This window comes from Ascaphus truei, chromosome 1, assembly GCF_040206685.1.
Source record: "Ascaphus truei isolate aAscTru1 chromosome 1, aAscTru1.hap1, whole genome shotgun sequence".
Taxonomy (NCBI): Eukaryota; Metazoa; Chordata; class Amphibia; order Anura; family Ascaphidae; genus Ascaphus; species Ascaphus truei.
In genome coordinates this window covers 131049110-131070546 of record NC_134483.1, presented here as the reverse complement: position 1 = coordinate 131070546, position 21437 = coordinate 131049110, and the positions used below count along the sequence as shown (strand labels likewise).

The window sequence follows — 21437 nt, the reverse complement described above, 5'->3', positions numbered from 1 at the left end:
GAGAGAGAGCTGCAGTGTATGCAGTGCTGTACAGAGAATTTGTTAGGCCCTGCCCCTGTCGAGTTTAAAATCAAATGTGTTGTAGTCTGCCAGTCTAATAAGTGTCTGGGTTTGCAGCCACAACGTCTGCCTTGGCAAACATGCCAAAACAAAATTCCTTGGCAAAAGCTAAAAGCTGAGAGGTGGCTTCTCAATTATAGGGTGGGATCACTTGCCCGTCTTTTATTATGAAAAGGAATCATTTAAACCAAGTGGCTTAACCTCAACCCCCCCCCCCGCCAAAAAAAAAATTCCTTTAAACACCTATTCCTTTTGCTTTAACGTGATCTCAGCTTTCCATGGCAGTACCATTCCTAGGTCATAAGGCCATTTTTTTTTCTTCCTTGGGATATGCAGCAGTCATATTTATAATGTGACAAAACGTAAGCATCTGTCACCAGCTGAGTGTTTATCTACTAGTATGCAGTCTCTCATCTGATGAGCAGTGAGGTTTTTACATGCAGTCTCGTGTCTCATGAGCAGCAGTTTTCCTTCAGAGTTCACTCGTAACCAGAGTCAAGCAGCTGAGGTACAATACCACTGCAACAAAGGTTGCAGTGGTTTTGTTAAATGCCTCTGGCTACTTTATGTAGCTTTCCACACTAAATATACCTCCTGCACACAGATGCAGTTGTGTGTATTAAGAATACATATATAAACAGTATCAACAGTGAACCTATATATCTACAGTGGGCCAGTGTTTTTCAACTAGGGATACTAGAAACCCTTGGATTCCCCAGACATGCCTAGAGGGTTCCCTGCAATTTTCTGGTCATTTGAAAATTGTACCAAATACAGAAGAATTTCCAATGCATCTAATCTCAGAATCGCTATTAGAGATGGTTTGGGGTTCCTCAGAATTTCACTTAGGGTTTCCTAACCAAAAATAGGTTGGAAACCACTGATCTAGGCTATTAACGCTAAGAGAGGAGTTTCACCCCGATGCTCTTAGCTTCAGTGTATAAAGGTGCTTTGCTCCAGATTTGCCTGTTTTCGGCAATTTGGGGGGGCATCCACGGGAGAAGCCATTTGTTCTTCTTTGAGCCAGCATAGGGTTTAATAAACCCAAGGTTTGAATATTTCTTCTTGATAACCTTTCCAGTGGTCCAAGTGTTCCTGAATCGTTTCATACTCCAGATTGTTAACAACATTTTCTGCAGGAGGCTAAGTTCTGCCACTGACTTGAAGACGTTTGGGGTTTATTTATTTTATTTATTTAGAAAATGTTTTACCAGGAATTAATATATTTAGGGTTACCTCTCGTTTTCAAGTATGTCCTGGGCATAGAATTAAGATGACAAATAATACATGGTTACAATACATAGTTACATAAGTGAACAGGGTATACATTATATACAAGACATTGCATGCACAGTTAGAGAATATACAGTTAGGTCCGGAAATAATTGGACACTGATACAAGTTTTGTTATTTCGGCTGTGTACCAAAATAAATTCAAGTTACAGTTAAATAATGAATATGGACTTAAAGTGCAGTCTATCAGCTTTAATTTGAGGGTATTCACATCCAAATTGGAGGAAGGGTTTAGGAATTACATCTCTTTAATATGTAGCCCCCTCTTTTTCATGGGACCAAAAGTAATTGGACAATTGACTCAAAAGCTGTTTCATGGACAGGTGTGGGCTATTCCTTCGTTATTTCACCATCAATTAAGCAGGTAAAAGGTCTGGAGTTGATTCCAGGTGTGGCATTCGCATTTGGAAGCTGTTGCTGTGAACCCACAACATGCAGTAAAAGGAGCTCTCAATGCAAGTAAAACAGGGCATCCTTAGGCTGCAAAAAAAAAAAGAAAATCCATCAGAGAGATAGCAGGAACATTCGGAGTGGCCACATCAACAGTTTGGTACATTCTGAGAAAAAAAGAACGCACTGGTGAGCTCTGCAACACAAAAAGGCCTGGACGTCCATGGAAGACAACAGTGGTGGATGATCGTAGGATCCTTTCCATTGTAAAGAAAAACCCCTTCACAACATCCAGCCAAGTGAAGAACACTCTCCAGGAGGTAGGCATATCATTATCCAAGTCTACCATAAAGAGAAGACGTCACGAGAGCAAATACAGAGGGTTCACCACAAGGTGCAAACCATTCATAAGCCTCAAGAATAGAAATGCCAGATTAGACTTTGCCAAACAATATCTATAATAGCCAGCCCAGTTCTGGAACAGCATTCTTTGGACAAATGAAACTAAGATCATCCTGTACGAGAATGATGTGAAGAAAAAAGTATGGAGAAGGCTTGCAACGGCTCATGATCTGAAGCATACCACATCATCTGTAAAACAGGGTGGAGGCAGTGTGCTACCATGGGCATGCATGGCTTACAATGGCACTGGGTCACTAGTGTTTATTGATGATGTGACAGAAGCAGCCGGATGAATTCTGAAGTGTATTGGGATATATTGTCTGCTCAGATTCAGCCAAATTCAGTGAAGTTGATAGACGGCGCTTCACTTTACAGATAGACAATGTCCCAAAACATACTGCGAAAGTAACCCAGAGGTTTTTTAAGGTAAAGAAGTGGAATATTCTGCAATGGGCAAGTCAATCACCTGATCTCAAACCTGATCAAGCCTGCATTTCACTTGCTGAAGACAAAACTTAAGGCAGAAAGACCCATGAACAAACAACAACTGAAGTCAGCTGCAGTAAAGGCCTGGCAAAGCATCACAAAGGAGGAAACCCAGCGTTTGGTGATGTTCATGCGTTCCAGACTTCAAGCAGTCATTGGCTGTAAAGGATTCTCGATAAAGTATTAAAAATGAACATTTTATTTATGATTGTGTTAATTTGTCCAATTACATTTGAGCCCCTGAAATAAGGGGACTGTGTATGAAAATTGTTGCAATTCCTAAACGTTTCATACGATATTTTTGTCCAACCCCTTGAATTAAAGATGAAAGTCTGCACTTCTATTGCATCTCGGTTGTTTCATTTCAAATCCATTGTGGTGGCATACAGCGCCAAATGATGAAAATTGTGTCAGTGTCCAATTATTTCCAGACCTAACTGTATATTATAGGAATATGTAACAGTTACAGACCAGATTAAATGTGAGACAGCTTTAGTTTTGAAAGAATTTAGACTGGTGGTGGCTGTGAGAGTCTCCGGTAGATTATTCCAATTTGGGGATGCACGATAAGAGAAGGAGATACTTTGCTGAACCGTGGGACCATGAACAGTCTGTTGGAGTCAGATCTCAGATGATAAGTGCTGCATGTGGTAGGTGTGAGGAGCTTGTTCAGGTAGACGGGTAGCTTGCCCAGACTGTGGTAATAGTTGGAACCACCAGTGCATCAATTCATGATCTCTCATTACTCCCCAGCAGGTAGAACCAAGCAGGAAACAGGCCAAATCCACACCCTTCAGCAATGAAGACAAAGAGGTCCTATGGGAAGTCCTATAATGTACATGAAAGCTGGAAGGTTTTTCATGACAAGTGCTAAATAAAGCAGAATGTATGGTGTTTTGCACCAAATGCACATGTGTGCGACTTCAAGATTATTACTATGTTTTTAATTATCCACCCTTTTTTCTCCACATTTTTTGTTGTTGTATTTGTCCACTGTGTTTTTTGTGTGCAATGAGATAACATGGGAGTTTAATAGTCACAGTGATTTTTTTTGTTTCTTAAAGGAGGAAATTAAAAGAAAAAAGTCGTATTTTTGTGTCTGTATTTTATAGTTTTTAGCGTTATCAAGCTTTCAAAAGATTAAATGTAGGAAATATAAAAATATGACACTTGTACGTATTCAAAGATTCCACGTTCGTTTGTAAATTAACAATGTGTACCAAGCATCAATCCCAACAAAATATATTACAAAATAAAAAATGACAGGTAGTATCAGTATGATTCTTTTTCTAACTACCTTTTTTGTTATATTTTTTATTAGATTTTCACTATAAGACCATTGTGAAAAACAACCGAGGTAAATAACATAAGTAATTAAGCATAAACTAAAATGGAAAGCCATCTACTGTAACTATAATCATCAGTTGAAATTAATATGAACCTAAAGTGCAATAATGCATAAATAAAAAAACAAATACAAAAGATATCCCAGGATAATAAACAATCAAAAGCGTGCAAGTCATATAGGGCAATATACCTTGCTATAGTTTAGGGTACAAGCTTTAAAAAGATTTCAGACTTTTTTTGAGAATATATCTAGTTTGCGGAGAGTTAGAAACATATATGTTTCTACATTTGTATAAACAAAAATATCCTTTTAAAGTAAGAATACAAAATAGCCAAATTAAATTGCTACAATTCAGTACAATGACAAATATTTCATTAGACCAGTGTTTTTCAACAGAAGTTCCTGGGTTCCCCAGACATCCCTAAAGGTTTTGCTGCAATTTTCAGGTCATTTGAAAATTGTACCAAATATAGAAAAATGTACAATGCATCTGATCTCAGATGCGCTATTAGAGAGGGTTGGGGTTCCTTACAATGCATCTGATCTCAGACGCACTATTAGAGAGGGTTGGGGTTCCTTACAATGCATCTGATCTAAGACGCACTATTAGAGAGGGTTGAGGTTCTTACAATGCATCTGATCTCAGACACACTATTAGAGAGGGTTGGGGTTCCTTACAATGCATCTGATCTAAGACGCACTATTAGAGAGGGTTGGGGTTCCTTACAATGCATCTGATCTCAGACACACTATTAGAGAGGGTTGGGGTTCCTTACAATGCATCTGATCTAAGACACAAAATTAGAGAGGGTTGGGGTTCATTACAATGCATCTAATCTCAGGCAGGTTATTAGAGAGGCAATAAGTAAGGTGTGATGAACTGTAAACAAGTCCCCTATTCCGGTGCTCAGAAGGAGATAGAATGCTGAAGTGTAAGCTGTAAGTTCCTCTGATAAACGTATATGACCTCCCAAAACCCCATGGGGAAGGGGTAAATGGACAAAGGACAACCCATATGGAGTATTTTAAAGCTGCTGGAGTAACCAAACAACTGGCTTAGGAATAAGCACCAATCGTGTTGTGTATACACTCACGGTTCAGTAGTCCTCTGAGTGGGGATGAAATCCTCCTGTTATGATGGAGAGACGATAACCCATGAGTGACTCCGTAATAGCAGCATACAATCTGTTTCCAGCGGGACTGTGTCCAATTCAGCACGATCAGCAAACCGGCGTGCTCCCTGGTAGGTAGTAAGCAGCAGATATCCAGGACGTGGAACACCGGTGCACAGCCGAGAAAATGAGCAAGAGCTGGACAATATGACCGTAGAAAAATGTATTATTTAAAAAGCATCACAGTAGAGTCCTGCGGATCCTCTAATGCGTTTCACGCCAAAGTGCTTTGACAAAATGCTTCGGCGTGAAACGCATTTGAGGATCCGCCAGGACTCTACTGTGATGCTTTTTAAATAATACATTTTTCTACGGTCATATTGTCCAGCTCTTGCTCATTTTCTCGGCTGTGCACCGGTGTTCCACGTCCTGGATATCTGCTGCAGGTTATTAGAGAGGGTTGGGGTTCCTTACAATACATCTCATCTCAGACACGTTTATTAGAGGGTTGGGGTGTCTTACAATGCATCTGATTTCAGGCAAACTATTAGATAGGGTTGGGGTTACGCAAAATTTCACAATATAATTATAGGGTTCAAAAAAACATTGGAAATCACTGAATTAGATGCATGTTGGGCTGAAGGAATAGCTCAGTACTATTGTTCCTGCTTTGTCTCAGTATCGGCTTACAGTACCTTGTCACCTTGGGCAAATAATTTATAAATAAATAAATCACAGGCATAGGTATCACTGCCACCATGGGGCAGTTCTGTTGTAAAATACAAATGTAGCTGACGTTAATGCACATGTTATCGTACGATTTCGCGTTACCATAGTCGTGAGTTATCGCGTGATTTGCAATTCAATTCAATGGAGCCGCGAGTTGCTAAATCACGGATTTGCTAACCGAAACTAGCAAATGAGTGTGTTAACAGGTGCAATGAACATCTCATGCATCTATAACTCCATAAATCAATAGATTTTTTGTCTTTGATACCTCTTGTTCGCCCCAGAATTTCTCTGCTTTTGGCTTGATACAGACACCTTTATCTCCCTATGAGCCTGAGGCACCAAAATTAGATGGTAAACTCTTGGGGGCCAGGGTCTCACTATGTCTGCCATTCTGTATGCACACTGTCAGTGCTATGCAATAGACACGTTGTTGTATTTATTACTGTATAAACGTGCCTCTTTACAGAACGCCTTCATTCAGGCATACAAATGTGATGTGACAAATGTGAGCTATATTTTGCCTGTTGCCTGTGCCTTTTACCTTCACGACTGCCTAAAATCATTTAAAGCAGCGTTTCCCAAATGGTGGGTCGCGACCCGGCACCGGGCCACGGCACCAAAATTGGCGGGTCGCAGCGAGGCTGGCCGCCCGGTGTCTCCCGTCCCCCCATACCCCCCGCTCAAGTTTAAAAAAATGGCGGCGATTCCCCCCGCGGTCCCGCGCGCATGCGCAGGGCAAGCAGGGCCCGCTCCCTTCCTCCCCCCCACTCCCAACATGGGACGGAGGAGGAAGTACCAGCTCCTCTGCGGCCCGCACGTTATGTGGGACGGAGGGGGAAGTACCAGCTCCTCTGCGGCCCGCACGTTACGTGGGATGGAGGAGGAAGTACCAGCTCCTCTGCGGCCCGCACGTTATTTGGGACGGAGGAGGAAGTACCAGCTCCTCTGCGGCCCGCACGTTATGTGGGACGGAGGGGGAAGTACCAGCTCCTCTGCGGCCCGCACGTTATGTGGGACGGAGGAGGAAGTACCAGCTCCTCTGCGGCCCGCACGTTACGTGGGATGGAGGAGGAAGTACCAGCTCCTCTGCGGCCCGCACGTTATGTGGGACGGAGGAGGAAGTACCAGCTCCTCTGCGGCCCGCACGTTATTTGGGACGGAGGAGGAAGTACCAGCTCCTCTGCGGCCCGCACGTTATGTGGGACGGAGGAGGAAGTACCAGCTCCTCTGCGGCCCGCACGTTACGTGGGATGGAGGAGGAAGTACCAGCTCCTCTGCGGCCCGCACGTTATGTGGGACGGAGGGGGAAGTACCAGCTCCTCTGCGGCCCGCACGTTATTTGGGACGGAGGAGGAAGTACCAGCTCCTCTGCGGCCCGCACGTTATGTGGGACGGAGGAGGAAGTACCAGCTCCTCTGTGGCCCGCACGTTACGTGGGATGGAGGAGGAAGTACCAGCTCCTCTGCGGCCCGCACGTTATCTGGGACGGAGGAGGAAGTACCAGCTCCTCTGCGGCCCGCACGTTATTTGGGACGGAGGAGGAAGTACCAGCTCCTCTGCGGCCCGCACGTTATGTGGGACGGAGGAGGAAGTACCAGCTCCTCTGCGGCCCGCACGTTATGTGGGACGGAGGAGGAAGTACCAGCTCCTCTGCGGCCCGCACGTTATGTGGGACGGAGGAGGAAGTACCAGCTCCTCTGCGGCCCGCACGTTATGTGGGACGGAGGAGGAAGTACCAGCTCCTCTGCGGCCCGCACGTTACGTGGGATGGAGGAGGAAGTACCAGCTCCTCTGCGGCCCGCACGTTATGTGGGACGGAGGGGGAAGTACAAGCTCCTACTGCGGCCCGCTTCCCCCCGTGGCCAGCTTCCCGAGCTCACCTCCCGTGGCACCCCCTTCCGAGCCCACCTCCCATGCCCCCAAGCCCACCTCCCATCCTGGGCAGAAGGGGATATCGGGGGCAGCAGGGGAAAGCGTCCGGCGGCAAGGTAAGTCACCCCACCCAGTCACTGTCACACACCCACCCAGTCACTGTCACCCAGTGACTCTCTCCCACCCAGTCACTGTCACCCAGTCACTGTCTCCCACCCACCCAGTCACTGTCTCCCACCCACCCAGTCACTGTCACCCACCCACCCAGTCACTCACCCACCATCTCCCACACACCCACCCAGTCACTGCCACCCACCCAAGTGTCCCAGTCCAACCCAGTCCCAGTTCCCCCCACCCACCCACCCAGTCCCAGTTCCCCCCTCCCACCCACCCAGTCCCAGTTCCCCCCTCCCACCCACCCAGTCCCAGTTCCCCCCTCCCTCCCACCCACCCTGTCCCAGTTCCCCCCTCACTCCCTCTTACCCATCCAGTCCCAGTTCCCCCCCCCTTCCAACCACCCAGTCCCCAGCCCCCCCTACAGTCACTCACATCCGTCTTTGCCTGTAATTCACTGTTTGTGTCTGTGTGCGTATAGGGGAGAGCGAGTGTGTGTGTGTGTGTGTGTGTATCTGTATCAGTGTGTGTGTGTGTGTATCAGAGTGTGTTTGTATCAGAGTGTGTGTATCAGTGGCTGTGTGTTTGTGTGTATCTGTATCAGTGTGTGTGTGTGTGTGTGTGTGTATATCAGTGTGTGTGTGTGTGTGTGTGTGTGTGTGTGTGTGTGTGTGTGTGTGTGTGTGTGTGTGTATCAGTGTGTGTGTATCAGTATCAGTGTGTGTGTATCAGTGTGTGTGTGTGTGTATCAGTGGCTGTGTGTGTGTGTGTATCTGTATCAGTGTCTGTGTGTGTGTGTGTGTGTGTATCAGAGTGTGTGTGTATCAGTGGCTGTGTGTTTGTGTGTATCTGTATCAGTGTCTGTGTGTGTATCAGTGTGTATCAGTGTCTGTGCGTATCAGTGTCTGTGTGTATCAGTGTCTGTGTGTATCAGTGTGTGTGTGTATCAGTGTGTGTGTGTATGTGTGTGTGTGTGTGTGTGTGTGTGTGTGTGTGTGTGTGTGTGTGTGTGTATCAGTGTCTGTGTGTATCAGTGTCTGTGTGTATCAGTGTGTGTGTGTGTGTGTGTATCTATGTGTGTATCAGTGGCTGTGTGTTTGTGTGTATCAGTGTCTGTGTGTGTATCAGTGTGTATCAGTGTCTGTGCGTATCAGTGTCTGTGTGTATCAGTGTGTGTATCAGTGTGTGTGTGTGTGTGTGTGTGTGTGTGTGTGTATCAGTGTCTGTGTGTATCAGTGTCTGTGTGTATCAGTGTGTGTGTGTGTATCAGTGTGTGTATCAGTGTATCAGTGTGTGTGTTTGTGTGTATCAGTGTGTGTGTGTGTATCAGTGTCTGTGTGTGTGTATCAGTGTCTGTGTGTGTGTGTATCAGTGTGTGTGTGTATCAGTGTATGTGTGTGTGTAGCAGTGTCTCTGTGTGTGTATCAGTGTGTGTGTGTAGCAGTGTCTCTATGTGGCTGCGTGTGTGTCAGTGGCTGCGTGTTTGTCAGTGGCTGTGTGTGTGTGTGTTAGTGTCTGCGTGTGTGTGTATCAGTGGCTGTGTGTGTGTGTGTGTGTGTGTGTGTATCAGTGTGTGTGTCAGTGGCTGCGTGTCTGTCAGTGGATGTGTGTGTGTGTGTGTATCAGTGGCTGTGTGTGTGTGTATCAGTGGCTGTGTGTGTATCAGTGGCTGTGTGTGTATCAGTGGCTGTGTGTGTATCAGTGGCTGTGTGTGTGTGTGTGTATGTGTGTATCAGTGGCTGTGTGTGTCTGTACAGGCTCTATAGGCCAGTATAGGTGATAAAAATTTTAGTGGGTCACGAAGGAGAAGTTCAAAAATAACCTGGTCACGGGAAAAAAAAGTTTGGGAAACGCTGATTTAAAGGATCATCCGGCCCTCTCTTAGGTACAGTACAGATATTAAGAAGTTTCTCTTATATTAATTGCAGTTTGGGTTGTTTTGATGCATAATCTAACTGTTACATTAACAATCATTCTTAATGACATGCAATTAAGCCCATTTCAAGGTGTAATTAGCTATAATTGAATTTGAAATAAATGGTTATTTTAAAGATACGCGTAACATAGATATAACACATTTTTGTACCGTTTTCCCAGCGTGCTTTCACAAGCACATTTATGGATCATTCAAGTGATACAGATCAAACCAGTTGGGATTATGTACAGTATCTAGTTGGACTGTGTTTGGAGCCATGTTGCAAGATGTTGCCTTACTCACAAAAGCTTATGTTAGCTGCAATTATTACCAAGAATTTATTGTTAACCCACATGCTGCTAGTGCTAGAGGCATCAGAGAAACATTACAACTGGTTTGTGAGTTTTTCCTGTAGATAGTTGACGTTTTAGTATTAATAAACGTAGGATTCTATGCTTATTAAAGCTGCAGTTCAGTCTTTTATTTATTTTTTATTTTTTTACTTCAATAGTTTAAGTGTGCAATCTCTAATTACCTAAAGAACTGTATAGCTGCAGGTCAATTCGTTCTCCATGTATTGATAGGCGAAATTTGGTGACATAATTAGTGAAGGGATCTGTTTTTCTTCTGCTTCTGTCTCTCAGTGGAAGCTCATGAATATTCATGAGCACTCCTGCACTGACATGTGCTAGAGGGAGGGCAGGGCTGACAAAGGGGTGTGCCAGGGCTTGTGACAGGACATGAAGGGGCAGTGCCTTAGCAAATGGTTGTTAAAATAGAATACAAGAAAATTGGTCTTTCAAAGTTGTTGTTTTTTAAACAGAAAATGCTAAAGTATTTTTTCTTACTACAGAACTGATTTATTAAAAAAAAAAAACACATGCAGGATATTGACTGAACTGCAGCTTTAAGTTATTTTGACAAACATGTACCCATATATTTATATATAACAGTACATAAAAAGTAAGGTGGCTACATTCCTCCAGGTGTTTTTGTTTTTACAAATGTTCAACAGTATAAAACAATTTATTCAGTATCGTATTTAGCATAATTGTAACATATTGGTGTAAATAGCACAAATGTGCAGTTTTGTATTTTTTTCATTCTTCACCTTGAGACTCACTCTCTCTAACCTCTCTCTCTCTCTCTCTCTCTCTCTCTCTAACCTCTCTCTCTCTCTCTCTCTCTCTCTCTCTCTCTCTCTCTCTCTCTCTCTCTCTCTCTCTCTCTCCTCTCTCCTCTCTTCCTTTCTCTTCTCAAAGTTATATCCTTGACTTGCTTGCGAAATATTTGACCTGTCGTCATTAAGATGTAAGATAGGGTTTCACAGATCATGTTCCTCCTGTAATCTGTTTTTCATTTATTTCTGTTCTAATTGGAGTAGTACTCACCACACTTGTTTTGTCTGCTACACTGATGTGCACTCTCGTGAACTCTGTTTTTAAGCAAATGAGCACAGCTGTCTCATTGTAGGCAACGGGGAAGAGAAGCTAATTAGACCAGTATATTTTACATCTGCCCAATTTCTTTAAAAATATTGACTGAACATTAGGCAGCAAACTTTGTCAACTCTCCTCTTCCTCACCCCCCCCCCCCCCCCTCCTCTCTCTCTCTCTCTCTTTTTTCCCTTCCACTCCAGAAGTTCATATTTCAATTTGCTCCCAAGAGCTCTCAGGTCTGTGCCAGATGGAAATTCACGGAGGTTTGTAGAAGTCCCTGAGAGGCCACACGTAGGAGGGACACACAAGGAACAATCAGGCCCAGTTATCACCTCTCTCTCTCTCTCTTAGCCTGCCAGGCTGCACAGGTCCACAGGGTGACTCATGCCTGGCCCTTGACTCCATATCCCTGCCTTCTTTCCATCCTCTTATTTCTCTCTCTGTCTTTTTTTCAGACCCCCCCCCCCCTCCCTCTCTCCACCATCCCAATTCTCTGGAGTCACCCATGAGGCCATCCAGTCATACATTGTCCATCAGACGTGTTTACTTTTTCCGTGACAGCGGACACATCTGGAGCGCATATTCAGGTTATTGCAGTGCCACTAGACACATTCCACAAGATCATTTCAGCAGTTGTTATGGAGATCTTCTTCCCTCCAGTGATTTTCAAGTTGCATGACAAAAAAAAAAAAATAGCTTGGACCTAACTGGGGGAAAGAGGTACAAATAGGGAGGAGGGCTATTCAGTAAGTAGCAGTGAGTGGGGGAGAAGTCTAATGTGATTGTTATGGGGGGACAGTAGTTAGCACAGGTCAGCTGAAACAAGAGTGGTTTCTCATACAACGAGCTAATTAGTGTCTTTGAAGCGCAAGGAAGTTATGCTATAATACAGTGTTCCCTTCACTTTTTATCCACAAGGTACAGTATGTACTACATACAATCTATTTGCTAAGGTACTCCATGTATTTATCAACAATTGCATTTATTACAGTTTGTATTAAAGCTGTATGCAAAGTGATATTAAATGCCTGCAATTACATGTGACATTTCCTGTTGTATTATCATAATGATAGATTGTGCATGTAAATCCCCATCTTTTCTTATTTTAAATTGTGTGCGAAATCAACAAGGCACTAGAATTACATCATAATGTCAGTTTAAGCAACCAGTTGAGCGCCCTGATTGAGAAATATACAGTATATATATATAAATGCCTAGCTCCTTTTGTCATATATATACACACATACATACATACTGTACATACATACATACATACATACATACGAAAAAAGGAGCTAGGCTTTGAAATAAGTTATAAAACAAATGTGTTAGTATATCAGCGTTTTAGTTCTAACAAGAACCTTTCTCAAGATATTTCAGTTCTTATTCGGACCAAAACACCCTCCTTACTTCTTTGGTACCAAAAACACAGATTGTAAGCTCATCTGGGCAGGGACTGTGTCTGTAACATTCCCAATGTCCCGTGCTGTCTACCGTGCATTATACTGTAATTGTCAAGCGTTTAAGTCCCTTTGGGAGAAAAGCGCTATATGAAATAAAGTTATTATTATTATTGTATCTGTTGGTGCATGCTTGTCAATACTTGTATGTAACCGTTTATGTGATGATCAACTCTGCACCCCACCTGTACCGCGCTACGGAATATGTTGGCGCTTTGCAAATAAACGATAATAATAAAACATTGATATTTGTTTTTAAACTTTTTTCGTGAATTAAGTAGAAATAGCCGTGTTAGTCCAGTTGTGATAGTGCAGAGTAATGGAGTACTTCAGTACTAGGTGATACCTTTTTTATTTGGACTAACAATAGATATTATAAGACAACCTTTCTAGAGTTCTCCTCTCTTCCTCAGGTCAGTACCGTTTTTCAAAATCCTGTGCCTAGCTCCTTTGTCTTTTGTGTTATCAAACTTCTAGTGTACACAGGCAACTTTGTTCTGTTAGTTGGGTGCCACTGTTGTCTATATATAGAGATAGAGGTGTAGTATATCTACCTGTCTATTTCTGTATATATGCATATAGAGAGATGGATGGATGGATGGATAGATGTATAGATAGATGTATAGATAGATGGATAGATAGATAGATAGATAGATAGATAGATAGATAGATAGATAGATAGATAGATAGATAGATAGATAGATATGTATAGATAGATAGATAGATAGATATGTATAGATAGATAGATAGATATGTATAGATAGATATGTATAGATAGATAGATAGATAGATATGTATAGATAGATAGATAGATAGATAGATAGATAGATAGATAGATAGATAGATAGATAGATAGATAGATAGATATGGATAGATAGATAGATAGATAGATAGATAGATAGATAGATAGATATAGATAGATAGATATGTATAGATAGATAGATATAGATAGATAGATATGTATAGATAGATAGATAGCTATAGATAGATATAGATAGATAGATAGATAGATAGATAGATAGATAGATAGATATGTATAGATGATAGATAGATATGTATAGATAGATATATATGTATAGATAGATAGATAGCTATAGATAGATATGTATAGATAGATAGATAGATAGATAGATAGATAGATAGATAGATAGATAGATAGATAGATAGATAGATAGATATAGATAGATAGATAGATAGATAGATATGTATAGATAGATAGCGATAGATAGATAGATAGATAGATAGATAGATAGATATAGATAGATAGATAGATAGATAGATAGATAGATAGATAGATATGGATAGATAGATATGGATAGATAGATAGATAGATAGATAGATAGATAGATAGATAGATAGATAGATAGATAGATAGATAGATATGGATAGATATGGATAGATAGATATGGATAGATAGATAGATAGATAGATAGATAGATAGATAGATATGGATAGATAGATATGGATAGATAGATAGATAGATAGATATGGATAGATAGATATGGATAGATAGATAGATAGATATAGATAGATAGATAGATAGATAGATAGATAGATAGATATGGATAGATAGATAGATAGATATGGATAGATAGATATGGATAGATAGATAGATAGATAGATAGATAGATAGATAGATAGATAGATAGATAGATAGATATGTATAGATAGATAGATATAGATAGATAGATATGGATAGATAGGTAGATATGGATAGATAGATAGATAGATAGATAGATAGATAGATAGATAGATAGATAGACTCTGTTTTGCGTTCCGTATGCTGAGTCACTTCACTTGGGAAACCATAGTCTGCTGTCTTTCAACAGAGTTTACTTCACATGTAGAACATGTTTGCTCCAGAGAGATTCCTTTCAGAACCCCTCCTTGGTTGCAGAAAGCTTAAAGGCGCAGGTTCACATGGCAAGATGTATCCGGGATGCAATAAAGCAAAAGCACTTGCCAATGCAACACCAGCGGTATCAAGCACTCATGTTTGTTTTGTTCCACTGTGTAAAGCACAATCAGAAATATCACTTGTCATGTAAACGTATTAAATGCAAGGGGGTTGAAATGTACGTAACAAAGTGGCCAGGATGGTTAGTCACATGCTAAGGAAAATGGGGTGATATTCACTAACCAACGATAACCTTAACACACGGCGATCCGGCATTAAACGCCATTCGAGTCAGTGGCGTTTAAGGAGTGATCGCAGGGCGATAAACCCTATCAGAGGTTAGTGAGTCCCGGCGATAAGGAGAGGAAAAAGAAGGAAGCAGGGATTCTGCCACAGCCTGTACAAGGGACCTCGCTAAATAATGAAGTGCTAGCTAGTTCCGTAGGTGTCTTCCAGCACAGCGTAGTGAACATGGGCAGTTATCTGACCTACACAAAGAGGTTTGGGAGATATCTGCCAGCAAAATACTGCCAGGACGCTCTGCTTATTCCCTGACATGTCGCTATGTTGTTACCTGGTGAGGGGGCTTGTGGCTTCAATATGACTAGGTGGGAAAGTGGGTCTTTAAGGACTAAGTACTGTATCTAAGTACAGTATTATGTACAGTATGTTTATCTTTATATAGCGCCATCCATGTACATAGCGCTTCACAGCAGTAACACACGTGACATAACAGGAATAAGTGCTTCATACATAAAAGAGACATTAGGAATAGGATGCCCTGCCCTGCCCTGCCCTGAAGAGTTGACAGTCTAAATGTATTACAGGACAATTACATGTGTATACCTTTGCAGAAATGGTGGATAAGATGGAGTATTTTTAAATGCTCGGGGAAAGTCTTAGTTTTTTATGGTTAGTGAAGCCTAACTTAACAATTAAAAATGCACACGTGTGTGTGTGTGTGTGTGTGTGTGTGTGTGTGTGTGTGTGTGTGTATATGTACAATATATGTTGTTTTTGTTTGGGGCTTGTTGGGCAGTGCTTATTACTGAGGAAATAATGCTATAGAAATGCTAAAGGAGCAGTTTCCCCCATCCCCCTCTTTTAAAATAGCTGTGAAGCAGGGGGTCACCGGAGCTTAACCCCATTAATTTCACTTCCGGTGACCCCCTGCATCCTAAGATACTGACTTTGGGAGGTGGAACCGGTAGCATCCCCTAGGGGAAACAAAATGGCGTTTAAATCTGCCGTGTTACCCGGGCCAAGCAGTATGCAGCAATTGGCCCACTGGATGCAGAGATTTAGATATCAGGAGAACCCTGTTTCCCACCTATACAGAAAAAGCGGGGCTAAGGGGCGAGCGCTCCTTTAAAATGTACGTTTTCACAACTGAACGAGTGGTTAAGAAAAATCACAATAGCAGCTGTCTTAAAAGTCTCCCGTTATCTAATGAAACATTAATGTCTGGAGGATTTCATCATAAAGTATTACAGTACATTGTGGTAAAAAAACAGAACATTTAAAGCGACATCCTGCGATGTCCTGCCTGCTCACTTCACACAATTGTTTACCTGTTCTGCGAGAGGTGGGTGGGGGCGGTTGCTGCTTTGGGGCGATTTGTAAAACAACAAAGTGTGGGCCAATTAAGTGGAAATACACATTCACTGGTCAATGGCACTTCTGCCCTTTAGCAGTTTGATTCCAGCAAATAATTTACTGCTCTTAGGCAATTAATATATGTGTCGTTTTAAAGCCCCCCCAGGAACCCCCACAACAAATAAAACAGGATTTATTTTTTTTACCGCATTGCTGACTGAAGACAATGTTACAGAAAATTGGCACGTACACGATATATTTTTTTCTTTCCAAGTGAAACAAAGTTAAATCTATTTACTCTTCCCGATCATTTGATTCCTCTACAAAAAGAAAAAAAATGTAACATGTATATTACAAAGGAATGCAGTGGTTAGAAACCTATTACAATGTTTCCCCGGTTGTAGACTGAGCCTTTGATTGAGCCACCTGTGCTGAAGCAGGGACTGAGTGAGCCACCTGCGCTGAAGCTGGGACTGGTTGACCCACCTGTGGTGCTGCAGCAGTAATATCCTGAAAACCTGACCTGTTGCGCAGGGCTCGAGGACTGCAGCTGAGCACCGCTGCCAGTGCAAGCAGAGAACAATGTAGGTGATTGTGGTCTAAAATGAACTGTAAAGAAGGAGGCATTCCCAGCATGCTGTGATTCTTCTCGTCGGGGGGAAAAGATCAGTGCCTCTAAAACAAATTGTTTGCTTTTTCTCCCGTCAGCTGTGTTTTCTCCCCTCCTTACTTGTGCATGCCATTTGTATGGATACTGTTGAGACTGGTCACCAAGGCAGCCCGAAATACCTGCCCTCAGGAGGGCTCCTAAGGACACTGAAAGGTCACGTAATGAGACCTGAATTCAATTCACACAAACCCATTTGTTGCTGCCTCCTTGTATTGCTGCCAGTTACGCGTTATTAACTGCGGCGCACTTGGGGCCCTAAAGCCTCAGTCCCTTAATATAACCGAGCTTATGAAATACAAACGTTCACACTTGAAGTCACCTCTCCAGCAGTTTTTTTTTCTGCATTACTTATCCAAGGCCCTGTGTACAGGGGAGAAAAATAAAAATTCCACTTGTGAGCACATGTCACATGTCCGCAACCCTGTCTTTCCCCCTTATCTCTTAGCAAACAGTGCTACAGCTGCAGCGGCCGTTATTCTAACAAATCACGGCGCCGTTTTCGTGTGCGCTGCTGTATTCCACGCGGCATTAACGCGGCCAATCGCCCCAGGCACCCGTGTTTATTGCGGTTGCTTTGTTTGAATTTCATGGATTCTGTTTCTTTGTGTGCAATGAAATGAATGAATTGTAATGTGTTCAGTACTGCGCTACTGTGCTACTGTGTCAATTTCACGGTGTTTAAAAACCAGAACACTAAAATGCCATTTTCTGCACGCGCGTCTTATGGCGATACGGTTGGAAGAAATCACGCGCCATGACGTGGGTATTCCACCGTATACAACGCGTGAAGTGTTCGAATAACAGCTGCTGCATCTGTACCACTACAGCTAGGGATTCTGGGTAATGACATGCAAATGAGCCCACTGTCACGTCACGACTGCTACATTACACAGATTTTTCAACACAGCCTGGGTTATCCAAGGCAGAATCCCACAATCCTACAAAAAATAATCTAGTCTGCCTGTTTTACTTACTTATTGGGAAACGTGGGACCTTGCTTGATCTCCAGCTTTTTGTGGCCAGTTTTTTTTTTCCCTTATACCTAACTATCCATAAACATTATTGAATTCCTGTACTATGGTTGTCCTCAGTCACCACCTTTGCTGGGAGGCTGTTCAATGCACCCACACCTTTTTCAGTGAAGATTTACTGTACTAGCATCTCCCTTGATTCTGTCCACCTTTGCCATCGGAGTTTGATCTATTACCACGGGAAACCCCAATACAGGGAGGGGGTCATTGATTAAAACAACAGCCACATCTAACGTACCCAATCAATTACAGTTTAAGCACACCTCCTCCGACCTGTGATAAAAGGTCATCCTAAGGGTTTTGCATTTCAATAACAGAAAAAAAGAGGCAGCAAACAGAAAACTATGTGGTGTACTTTTAAACCCCATATGATGAAGCTCCTCTGTAAGCTCTGCTCTTTTTGGGAAGCAGATGTGTTAAATGTCAACCCGAAAGAAACCTCATACAGGCGGCTCAGCGCGAGTGTAGGAGCTGGTAAGAACAATCACTTTTGCTTTCCTGATTACACACTTGGCTGTGAAGCACTCAAGCACTTCCCTGTCTTGAAGAAATATTGATGTCGAAACATTTATAACTTGGCCCACGTCACTGAACTTCGGGATCCGCAGTCTGTTTTCAGGTGTAAACCCATTACTAACCCCTAATAAAATCGGCGTTTATTACCTTTTTTTTTTTTTAATTCTTTGGGGCAATGTAGTATATACCCAGATTAGATTTGTTTCGGCAATTATTGTACTAATACAAACCTTCATAACACGCGTCGTATGACTGAAGGCTTCACACATACGACGCATAGTTCGTTGTATGAAATGAATGACCGTGCATGTTGAACACCTGATTGATATCATTTAAATTAAAATGAAATGCTGTACTTTTTTTTTTTAACTTATAACTACTATTAGTTAATATAAATGATTATAGTGTAATATTATTGATAATAGCCATACCATGAAACGTACATTTTCCTAACCCATATAATGAAACATGCACGCTGTGTAAAATACATGTTTGGTTGATACATAGCAGCATCATTCTGCATTAACGCTATGAACTGTCTTTTTATGGTTTACGTCAAAATGAACTTGGCGAATGGTTTTGATGCACGTTCTCTTTTTGTGTTTTTTTGCCGCACAGCAATATTTTTTTAAAGTATATAACATTACCACCTGTACACCTAGCACTGACCATTTCTGTACACCTAGCACTGACCATTTCTGTACACCTAGCACTGACCATTTCTGTACACCTAGCACTGACCATTTCTGTGCACCTAGCACTGACCATTTCTGTACACCTAGCACTGACCATTTCTGTACACCTAGCACTGACCATTTCTGTACACCTAGCACTGACCATTTCTGTACACCTAGCACTGACCATTTCTGTACACCTAGCACTGACCATTTCTGTGCACCTAGCACTGACCATTTCTGTACACCTAGCACTGACCATTTCTGTACACCTAGCACTGACCATTTCTGTACACCTAGCACTGACCATTTCTGTACACCTAGCACTGACCATTTCTGTGCACCTAGCACTGACCATTTCTGTACACCTAGCACTGACCATTTCTGTACACCTAGCACTGACCATTTCTGTACACCTAGCACTGACCATTTCTGTACACCTAGCACTGACCATTTCTGTACACCTAGCACTGACCATTTCTGTGCACCTAGCACTGACCATTTCTGTGCACCTAGCACTGACCATTTCTGTACACCTGAAAAAGAAGGAAACAGCTAGTTATGGACACGGCGCAGATGGAGAAATTTCAGGTTAGCATATAAGCACATACATTCCCAGTAAGCTAAAACGCCAAAACCCATCACATCATATATATATTTATGTCAAAAGGAGTGCTACTGAGCGTGGCAAATGTACTGTATACCACAAAATGTATACCACATTGGGCACCGCTGTCTTTTGTTGTATCGCATATAAGCACACAGAAGCGCAATTTAAAGAGAGATTTACGTGCGCAATACTTGCGCCACAAACACCATTTGCGCCTCCTCCTACATGGTCCTCAATGTGTCCGAAGGGATGGCGGGTTTTCAGCTTTGCAGCATCAAGGTCACATCTGAAGCATAAGAGATGCAAATGCTGCACCATTTTGGAAAAGAAATGAGGAATGGACCCCAAGTGTCCTATGCTCTAACGAGTGTATTGGACTGTTTGTATGCAAGCAACCTCTATATAAGGAAAAATAGTCAATATTGCTGCAGGATAACACACTGAATGAATAAAGTCAATAAGGAGGGTGATTTGCAGACTAAACCAGGGTGGGGGGCTGGTGTGCAGGGAATAGATAGAGGCAAGAGGAGAAGCAACCGTAGATGCCTCCCTCATGAACTCACGGCAGTCTAAAGCCTGCTGCCCTTACCCGACCCGATGTCCTCACCGCCCGTCCTGTGCACCTGTCCCCGCTCCATGAACACTCCACGAAGTGTATGGTGTCGTCTCACTGCTTCCTTGGACAGGTCCCAGCAAACTGTGTCCGTCTTGTACACCTGTCACCGCTCCACGGGCACTCCACGAGGTGTATGATGTCGTCTCCCTGCGTTCCTGGGCAGATCCCCGCAAGCTGTGCGCTCCGACGCTACTCACGGTCCAGGGGGCGTACACCAGAAGCTGGGAGGGATACACGGCTCCCTATGCAGCAAGATCGCCAGCGTGCTCCAGCCAGGTAGTGACATATAGTGAAGGAAAGGAGGATGGCGGTCACTGCATAATGGAACTGAGCCAGGAAAGGTTAAAATCAGCATCGTGAAATAAAGCTGATAAATAAATCAGCATCGTGAAATAAAGCTGATAAATAAATCAGCATCGTGAAATAAAGCTGATTTTAACCTTTCCTGGCTGAGTTCCATTATGCAGTGACCGCCATCATCCTTTCCTTCACTGTATGCTGCACCATTTTGGAAGGAGGACTTCCAGAATCCGGTGTCATTCCTAATACATACTGTAGTCATACTACGTAACCATAATAACCAAAGGCGGTGGGCATCCATAAGACCTAAGTAACAATGTTTTTTTATCTTAAAACCATGCTTGCATTTACAAAACTGGGAGAAGCAGCCCAGTGCAATGCTTGTGTTCACTTTATCGGTGCTGGCCGTCCAATGCAGCATCAGTGTAACGCTGCCACCGCCCCATTTGTGAACAGACTCATGTTTTTAAAGATATAAAAGTAATACTGTAACATTACGGATACCTGCATGTTTTCATCCAGACGAAACCTACCATGGGTCTGCAGTGACTCAGCGTGAGTGCAGAGGCTGTTTACAAGATGCTGTCTCCCCATCCAGATGTAACATTGCGGTAATTGAGCTTAATTAAATTTAAGCATTGTAACTGGTGTTGTGGTTGCTTTTGCAGAGCCTGTTTTGTTAATATCAGTAAAATTACAGTCATTATTGAATGTTACGGTTGAAATGTAACAAACCCTCATCCACACACAAACTCTGTTCATGCCCAAACTGGAGAAGCGGCACAGGAAACTCTGTTTTTAAAGTGTGTGTCATAAATTAAGCTTTCTAGGTGCAAATATTTTGTGATCATTTTATAGATTTAGATATTTTATATATATATATATATATATAGAGAGAGAGAGA

The 21437-nt window shown here is 42.6% G+C and overlaps 1 protein-coding gene across 3 annotated transcripts in view; it reads left to right on the top strand.

The window, feature by feature from the left end:
* Positions 1 to 21437, top strand: part of BNC2 (basonuclin zinc finger protein 2) — a 556774-nt gene that overhangs the window by 58793 nt on the left and 476544 nt on the right. The window lies entirely within an intron of this gene.